General features: G+C 46.2%; 1 long non-coding RNA gene across 1 annotated transcript; it reads right to left on the reverse strand.

Annotated features, from left to right (window-relative positions):
• Window positions 1-5,410: 5,410 nt before the first annotated feature.
• On the reverse strand, window positions 5,411-6,050 carry LOC147684849 (uncharacterized). Its single transcript, XR_015300746.1, has 3 exons — window positions 5,900-6,050; window positions 5,683-5,815; window positions 5,411-5,606 (listed from the first exon to the last, which is right to left on the reverse strand). It is a non-coding gene; the product is annotated as an uncharacterized LOC147684849 (long non-coding RNA).
• Window positions 6,051-10,024: the final 3,974 nt, after the last annotated feature.

Raw genomic sequence — 10,024 nt, forward strand, 5'->3', positions numbered from 1 at the left:
CTTATTTAGGAGCGCCCTGTGTAACCTTTGCACCAAGTAAAGTGGTACATGTGTGTGATGCAGGGCTCTCATAAAAATTTATGAAGCTGCTCAAACCCACCCTGCATGGCTTTGAGTGGCCTCATTAATCATAAGTAAGGCGACGTAGCGCAAATCGTTGCATGACCTTACTCTGCACCTAGGAGACTTTCCATGGGCTTTCCAGTGAGTTTTCCCATGCAACTCCCATGGAATTTGATGCATTCCCAGATTTACAAAGTGATGTGAACCTGGGGAAGCGCCAAATGTGTACTTCTCCCGAGGTGAGGCGTAAGAGGAGAATTATATTTATTTTGCCTTGTTTTTTCCTCTTTCCAAATGTGCTACATTCTGCAACGCACATAGAAAGAGGAAAATGGCTCTTTGGATTGTTTTTTAACAGGAAGGTGCTCCTTCGTGCACACAAACAGTCCTGCCTGCAACAGAGGCACAGTAGTGCAAGGGGGCCTCTCTTGGTGTAAGGCGGTCAAAACAGCGCTAGCTCAGGCAAAGAGGACAGGAATGTGTTGTATTGCATAAATACGGTGCACATTCCTGTCCTCTCACTCTGGCGTAGGGCAACTCAGCAAGTAGGCCTGGGCAGAGCTTGTTGAGTTTCACTCTGTGGAATCCGCTGAGTTAGCGAAAATCTCTGCCGAATTCCACGGAGATCCGTGCATGGGCGGAGTATTTATTTATTAATAATCCAAGATAACAGACTTGTGCAGTACGATGGTAATGGGAGCGTTATGGTTAAATACTTAAAAAACAATTCCAGTAGATTGTGATAGAGACTGTTCAAAATGTATCCTGCACTTTGAAACTTAGTCTATTTTAATATGAGCCCATGAAGCTTGTTCAGGAATTGATTTTGATGTGATGATGATGATGTTAGTAACATTGGGGCACCAGGGCACATGCGATAAATAGTATATTTTGGACAATTACAGCCCAGTGACCTTCTTTTGCCCTGGCACCCTTTCAACATGCCATCTCACTGAAAAAAGGGAATGTCTGCTCGTGCTAGCCTGGGGTGTTAATTGAGGGAAGAGCAACACAGTGGAAATCGTTATGAGACCAAGGACCGCCTGCAGGTCACACTGCATGTCTATGTGGCCTTCCTACGCACATCACAGAACCCTACCCTGGCACCCAGCCCACCTAGCCCACCCAGCTGCTTGCCTCAGTGGTCCTGGTGGGGTTGCTGCATGGATGGGTCCTCCTGCTGTGGACTGTGAATGCCTCCTCCAGACCCCCAGTATCTCCATTGCCACACAAAGTCTGTGCTTGTCCATTACTCCCCGGATTGTGTTTGGGTCTACTTCTCGCTCTGACTCATGATCTTACAGCTCACATAGGCCGTGCTGATTGACTTGCTGGCCCATGTCGTGACAGGAAGTGGGGGTGGTCTCCCCGGCAACTGGTTGCCTGTAATGCTGCTCTGTGCAGGCAGCAAGCGCTCTACCAGCCTGAGCAGGCCGAACCACTGAGGCGCGAGGGGGGTGGGAGGCTGCTTGGGGCCACACCATGTGCACTGCCAGGCTGACGGTTACCAGGTCATGCTTTCCCTCACTAAACAGAGGGAGCCATAATATCCAGATGTGGATGATGAAGGAGCGCAGAGCCCCGTACCCCCTTTTTGTTTGTTTGACAGGCCAATAGGAAACCTGTACCTGGCGGCCCCCAATGCATGCCTAGTCTATTGCCAAGGAAACAGGCTGTGGAACTGGAGATCCACCGGGGGCTGCACTGGGTAAACTCCACCATGGAACGGAGTCAGAGTTTTTTGCCAAACTCCGCACTCCAAGTTAAGCGTGGTGTGGGGAAAATTCTGCAAACTCTATGGGTGGAGCAGGAGTTTGCCACCTACACCCAGCAGCAATGTGCCTTGCTGCCCTACCCTATACCAAAATACCATTGGCGAATCCCTTAGTGCATTATAAAAATCCTAAAATCATTCAGTGGAGAAGTGTGGCTCAATGGTTAGAGCGGCAGACCCTGATGCAGAGGTCTGGCCCGGGACCAGGGTTCAATTCACCGCCTGGGCGGGTCTTGGGCTCAAAATTCCACGGACCTGATAATTCTCGCCTCAGTGCCTATTCTGATCATGGGCCCCACTCTGCAACTTGGGGAATAGCTTGCTTAATCTCCACAACAGCCCCCACAACGCTAAGGATGCCTGGCCTCCACCTTTCGGGTGCCTAGGAGTGGACGCCTCACAGAGAAAGCCAGGATGGGTTCCACAGCGGTATTCGTACAAGCGCCTTGAGACCCTTGCGGGTGAGTAGTGCGCTATACAAGTATCAATTTTATTCAATTTTGTTTTTTATCAATTCACCCATATACCACACTATCAAATACAAAAAACAAACATATACAAAATTCATGGGCATAGTTATGAAAAGCTTGCATCATGTTTGCACTACACAAAGTGGAACATGCTTGAAGCAAGCCTCTAAGTCTGATTAATGAAGCCATGCATAACCACTTTGCGTGGCTTTGAATGGTTCAAAAGTCTGGAGTAAGGCAAGGCAGTGCAAATCGCCTTCTCTGAGCAAAGGAGGCATCCCATGGGCATTGCGATGGGTATTCCCATGCAACTCCCATGGTTTTTTACGCATTCCCAGATTTACAAGGCCTTGTAAACCTTGGAGTGCACCAACATATTACGCCTCCCCAGTTTATGCGAAATAAGGAGCAATATCTTTATTTTTCCACGTTTTTTTCTCTTTCTACCTGTGCTGCACTCTGCAGAACAAATAAAAAGAGGAACAAGCATTAGAAATGCAATAGGTCTCGCAGCATTAGAGTTAGTGCTTTTAGAATTGTTTATAGGTTTTTTGTTCTAAATCTTTTGCATTTTTTTTTTTGTAGGCAATGCAAAAGAATTACAAATCAAAAAAGCAATAAGCAAATGTAAAAGCTTTAACAAAAAATCCTGCGAGACCTATTGCACTGTGTGAGGGGTTGAGGGTGAGTGAGGGTGGGGGTGAGTGAGGAGTTGAGTGTGAGTGAGGTGTTGAGGGTGAGTGAGGTGTTGAGGATGAGTGTGAGTGAGAGTGAGTGAGGGTGAGGGTGAGAGAGTGTTATTGTGAGTTAGGGTGAGGGGTTGAGGGTGGATGAGGGTGAGGGTGAGGTGTTGAGGATGAGTGAGGATGAGTGAGGGTGACTGAGGGGTCGAGGGTGAGTGAGGGTGAGTGAGGGTGAGTGAGGGTGACTGAGTGTGAGTGATTGTGAGTGAGGATGAGTGAGGGTGAGTGAGGGTGAGGGTGAGTCAGAGTGAGTGAGGGTGAGGTGTTGACGTTGAGGTGTTAAGGGTGAGGTGTTGATGGTGAGGTGTTGATGGTGAGGTGTTGAGGGTGAGGTGTTGAGCGTTATTGAGTGTGAGTGAGTGAGGGTGAGGTGTTGAGGGTGAGTGAGTGAGGGTGAGGGGTTGAGAGTGAGTGAGGGTGAGGTGTTGAGGGTGAGTGAGGGTGAGGGTGAGGGTGAGGGTGAGTGAGGGTGAGTGAGGGTGAGGGGTTGAGGGTGAGTGAGGGTGAGGTGTTGAGGGTGAGAGGGTGAGTTAGGGTGAGGGGTTGAGGGTGAGTTAGGGTGAGGGGTTGAGGGTGGGTGAGGGTGAGTGAGGGTGAGGGGTTGAGGGTGAGTGAGGATGAGTGAGAGTGAGGGTGAGTGAGGGGTTGAGGGTGAGTGAGGGTGAGGGGTTGAGGGTGAGTGAGGGTGAGGGGTTGAGGGTGAGTGAGGGTGAGGGTGAGTGAGGGTGAGGGTGAGTGAGGGTGAGTGAGGGTGAGTGAGGGTGAGTGAGGGTGAGTGAGGGTGAGGGTGAGTGAGGGTGAGGGTGAGTGAGGGTGAGGGTGAGTGAGGGTGAGTGAGGGTGAGGGTGAGTGAGGGTGAGGGTGAGGGTGAGTGAGGGTGAGTGCGGGTGAGTGCGGGTGAGGGTGAGGGTGAGGGTGAGGTGTTGAGGGTGAGTGAGGGTGAGTGAGGGTGAGTGAGGGTGAGTGAGGGTGAGGGGTTGAGGGTGAGTGAGGGTGAGTGGTTGAGGGTGAGTGAGGGTGAGTGAGGGTATGTATGTATGTATGTATGTTGAGTTTGAGGGTGAGTGAGGGTGAGGTGTTGAGGGTGAGTGAGGGTGAGGGGTTGAGGGTGAGTGAGGGTGAGGGGAGGAGAAATGCAGGCCTGAGGCAGAGCACACGCTGAGAAGCTTGTGGGAGGGGGGCTGGGCTGCCTTTGATCTGGTAATGCGAGGCAGGCAGGCAGGGGGCTGGTGGCATTGTGCACGCGCTTTTTAGGGCTTGCGCTTGCGCAATGACCTAAAAAGCACATGCACTTGAAGAAATCGCCAGTGGTGGATCAACACTGGATAAGCCGTAATAGAGCTTCGCCAGCGATGCGCAGAAGCGCATCAGCAGGCGAGCCCTAATGATATGAAAAAAACATTATCAATGACCGAGACAAGAGACTCAATATATCCATTTGTATGTGCCGTTGGCATCATATTTATGCAAACCATGGGAGAGAAAGGACATCAGCACTGTGGGTAAAAATGATACAACCCAATTTGTACTTGGTGCAGACAAGGTGCAAGTGATGTGCACAATAGCGACGCAAGTGACAAAAGTGCTCAGCGTGAACGGCGCAGAAAATACAGGTGTTCAACATATACAGTGATAGAATACAATGTGAATGCTCCTGATTGGGAACAAATTCTTGACTTGTAAAGATGGTCACATTGTAGATAGCGCCTTTTGAATGGGCTGGGGGAGTCGACGACGTTTCGATCCAGTTAAGTTAGGATCATCCTAAGGATCATCGGGTAAGATGAGGCAGTGCTGTAGTGGGGAGGGAAAGGAGTAGGATTAGGAGAGGGGTAGGTAAGGAAGACATCAGTGTGGGGCAGTGGGAGATGACTGACGCGCTGTCAGGCAGTCAAAGGTGCAAAAGCATGCCCCATTAGTAAGGTCAGCGTATGCAAGGACTGATGAAAAAAACGGTAAGAATTGCAGTTCCGCAGTATTAAATCAAGTGGTGTCTTCAAGGAGAAGCCAGCGGAACTGTAAGCAACGTTGAAGGGATAAATTAACCATAGTGTGTGTCCTGAGTATAATAAGGAGAATGTGAACCGATAAAACAGAGCCAGCGTCTATGTGGATGTAGGTAAACTGTTGGTGCAGTAAAAACAAATTACCAAACATGACTAAGCACATGTCTACGGCGCACGTAGCATGGTTAAATGACAGGTACGGGAACAACTGGTACTCTGAGTAGCACATGGGCAGGACTAAACTGCGTGTAAGCAGCACGCGTTGTGAAATTGATGGCAGGTTGGGGAATGATAGCTGCGACAGAGCAGACTAAAAGCGCGTGTAGGAGAACTAATAGTAGATAGGGCCATAAGTGAGGCTATGAAATACAGGCAGAAAAAAAACTTTGGGACACGTGCGTAGAGGAACAAAGGGAGGAGGTGGAAAGCTGATAGGGGGGAGGGGGGTGGTTGGTATTATGGCGGCGCTTGCATGCAATATACCTGTGAGGCATCGGTAGTGAATAAGTCCTCGGCGGTGGCTCGAACACACATCAGAGGGGGCTGTGATCTGTGGGGAAACAGGGGTTTAGGACATTGGGTCAGGTAGGCGTGATCACGGGAGGTGGGCGCTAGAGGCAGTGTACCTGATTGGTCTCTGTAGCCACTCGCAACAGGGTAGTAGGTAAGGACGTGGATCCGGCGGACAAAAATCGATGTCTTCTGTCCGGTTGAAAGTACGGTACATCCACGGGGGTACCGAAATGGCCGATACTGAATCTGAGGGAAGAGAGAGAGGTACTGGTCAAAGGACTGCGAGGCCAGCGCAAGTAGCCAAAGTAGCAGCCTTGATGATACACATACCTCTGGACGTGTATGGAGTGCTTCCGGGTCAGTCAGGAGCCTCGGGCGTAGTCAGGGAGACCAGAAATGTCTGGAAGGAAGTAGAGAGGGGGCGAGGCCAGGTGACGTGGAATCGTCCAATAGGTCTGGGGGAGGAGGTGGGGAAGGGGCGTGTCGCACAGAGGGGTTCGCACTGGTATGTATACACAGGGAGAGCGAAAACCCATAGGAGTCCGAAGGACAAAAAAACAAATAACACGGCGGGCAGGGGAGGGGGCGGAGAGGGGAGAGGAGAAATGCGACACGAGGGAAGGGGAGGGGGCGGAGCGGGGAGGGGGCGGAGAGGGGAGAGGTGCGACACGGCGTTAGACGGAAGGAAGAGAGGGGAGGGGGAGGAGAAAGAGAAATGCGACACGGCGGGAGGGGGCGGAGCGGGGGAGAGCGTGTGTGTGTGTTGTTAGGAGACGGACGTGCACGCGCACGCGCTTTTAAGGTCAATGCGCATGCGCATAAGCTCAATGCGCATGCGCATTGACCTTAAAAGTCACGGGCACTGCAAGGAATCGCCACGATTCCTTGCAGTGTGGATAAAGAGTGGATAACTCGCAATAGTCTCGCTTGCTCGATGCGCATGCGCATCGACAGGCGAGACCTAAAAAGCCTTTTCTGCACAAAAACAATTCTGCATGCACCATTGGGCAAGGGCGTCTACATTGGGGCTAGTCTACAAAAATGGAGCCCTTTCCCAGTGACCCAGGGCAGCGCTGCAAGTTTACTTGCTGCTCTGCCCTACGCCGCTAATTTCATAAATATGCTCCAAAAGTTAATAAATCCATGCACATTAATTAACACTGAAATACCTAAGTCAGAATAAATATGAAGCCTAACCAATAAGAAATATGTCTAAAGTTACACTCACACAAAGACTAAATTAAGGCAGACAAGGCGGAAAGCCTAATCTTTTGTGGATGTTCAAGTCTCATTTTTGGTGTTATGTAAATAGGCAAAATGACAGACTAGTGCACTAAAGCATATGCAAATAAGTAGAAAACATTTGCAATGATTTGTACCTCACTGCACAATAAATAGGTTTCTCTATTCAAAATGTCCACATTGTAAAGATTTAGTAAAATCTGCAAATAGGTATGCATTAACATTATTATAATTTATAAAATATTAGAACACAAATTAAACCCAGAAAATAGTATGTTCAAAATATTAACACGCCTACTTAATCTGAAAATCTCGATGAAGCAGCCTAAATGCACATGGAATTCAGGTGGAGGGAGCACCTTTCTTTCTGTGATGTTTGGAAATATTAAAAAAACACTGGAAGAAATTTATCAGGGATAACGATCAATCAACAAACCTATCTCACAAGAACTATTGATTATAAATGTGCTATGTGAGAATCTGAATATCTGCAATGATTTGTATTGCTCGTCTCCATTTTCTCCATCTGATCGAGAGTATATGTGACCACAAAAAAAAATCCCAGCAACTGCCCACTGTTCAGTCAGGCACCAGACCAGTGAACATGAGGTTTGCAATCCCCGGTACAAAAGTTGAAAAAGAAACAGCAACAAGTTAAGCACATTAATGGCGTGATTTACGTTTTGTAGTACCACACTAATCCTACGAGGTGTGCTACAAAATGCTATTCACCTACTGCACTTCAAAAGTAGTAATGACAAAAAAAAAGTAGGTTCAGCACCGTACATGGGCAACCACTTTTACTACAATACTCTCCCATTGAAAATAATAAGGGTATGAGTTTTAAAACAATCCCATAGGAAATAATGATAAATTAAATGGCTTTAAATATTTTAACATTTATATACATTTAATTTAATGTGGGAAAAATTAAAACATACACAAATCAAAATAAAAATACATAAGAATTATTCATAATTGTTATTTATTTACACATTTTTAAGAATTTGCACCTTAATTAACCACATTTTGTTCTTTAACATATATTTAAAATATTTGTAATTAGTTATAAACACCATTTTTAATAATTATTAATGCATAATAAAATTTATATTTTTTCTTTAAGTGTGAAGTTATTTAATTTAACCTTCAAAATAATTAATTGAATGCAAATAAATATATTTACATTGATTAAACAATACATTACGAATAAAGTTGATAGACATTTTTCTTCTTCATTTAAAATAAATATATAAAATTCAATTTTTAATAATATTGTCCATAAAAATGTTTTTAATGTTTTTTTCATGTTAAACTTCTTTTATTTACCGAATACTTTAGCAGAGGGAGGCCAGCAGTCAGTTTTCCCAGGTGCGGGACACCAAAACCGATTTTAATGTTTTTTAATTCTGGTTAGTAAAATTACATTAATCCTTACAGCAGCAGCCAAGCTTCTGTCCTTCTCCCTGCCCAAGATATTTCAGGAAGGAGAGAACATATCATGCACCCCTCTATCACCGCACTTTATTAATCTTTTCTCCCATACTCTCAAACCCCCTACTTCCACCCTCACACAGCACCTACCTTCCTCTTTCATTTCCCACTGGTGATTATGAGTAAAACTCCCCAGGAACAGGGAAAATTGTATGGAATTACACTTAGTTAAACTCGGTCTGCACTGTTATTCCCCATTTCATAGGGAATAAGACTTAATTGCATGGCACTCTGAGAGTGTAACTGATGCAAGATGTCTGCAGAATTGAAGTACAGGTGATCTTATGAATGAGAAGAAGCGACAGGCTCCTTGAGCAAGATGTGTCTGGTTGCAAGTACCGCAGTGCAGGCAAATCCATACAGTAAAAGAGGCTTGCAGCAGAGAAGGAGCTGCAGTTATTCTAACAAACCACAAGTTGTATCCAGTCATTCAAATCAGGGAGACTACTGCTTCCTCCAAATGGCTGCAGTCGAAACAGGTACATAGGGGCTGATTTACACGCCCCCTGCACCACTTTTGCGTCACTTTTAACATGGGAAAAGTGATGCAAAAGTGGCGCAGGGTTTTTTTTAAATCTGCCCCATAGTATCAACAAAGTATCAACAAAAGATGCACACACACTTAAGAAGCTGTTATTAGTGTTGATCGTTGAGTGAATAAATAGGCAATATCCGGGAACATGCGCTACAGACCAGGTAGAAAAGGATCATTGCATAATAACTGCCCAAGTGGCACCAAGTAATGCTGTGCATGTATTAAATAGGTGAATGTGAGGGTAACTTGTAGAAGATCTGATGTTAGAGCGAAGAGAATCCCAAAAATGAGGGGCCAGGTTCGCAAATCTATATCCACCTAGTCTCTTTTGTTTGAAGGTAGGGACAGCCAAGAGGTTCAGATGGGATGACCTCAAGTTCCTTGTGGGAACATATCTCTGGATGAGAGTAGAAACAAATTCTGGGCATGTGTCATGGAGGGGTTTAATATTAAGGCATCCAATCTTAAATGCACAGTGTTGTGTTACTGGGAGCCAATGTAGCTACCTCATTAGAGTGGTGGCATGGTGCCATCTCGGCTGGTGGTAAATCAGTCTAGCTGCCTGATTTTGCACCATCTACAGTCTTTTTGTTAAATACACCAAGAGGTCAAAGAAAAGAAAATTTGCATAATCAATATGAGAAATGACCAAAGATAGAACGACCTGGATAAGGGCTTCAGAGGTAAGGAATCTACTAATTTTCCTGATCTTCTGAAACTGGAAAAAACAGTGGAATCTACCGTACCGATCTAGGACTTCAAAGAGAGGTTACTATCAATTGTGACACCAAGGCTGTTGGCTGAGGAAGATGAAAGTGGAGGTGTTCCCAGCTCGGTCAGCCAGAAATTAGAGTTACAAGGATTTTGATTCATTATGGAGACAGATGTGTTGTCGATGGATGTATGACGGTACAACGCGTACCGTTACAATGCGTCCCTTTACGATGCAGTTTTAACAACGCAAATTGTTACAACGACTTGCGTTGGGGGACGCTGATAGTGAATAGTTTAATTTACTATTCCAACACCAGTCCCCGTGGATAGTATGGAAGGTGCTGGATAGTAAATTAAACTATCCCCTATCCTAGAGCGCCCTCCAGTGAAAGTCGTTGTAACGACTTTCGTTGTTAAAGCTGCGTCGTAACGGTACCGCGTTGTACCAGTTACATTGTAAAGGATGTTTC

This window comes from Lissotriton vulgaris, chromosome 10, assembly GCF_964263255.1.
Source record: "Lissotriton vulgaris chromosome 10, aLisVul1.2, whole genome shotgun sequence".
Classification (NCBI taxonomy): Eukaryota; Metazoa; Chordata; class Amphibia; order Caudata; family Salamandridae; genus Lissotriton; species Lissotriton vulgaris.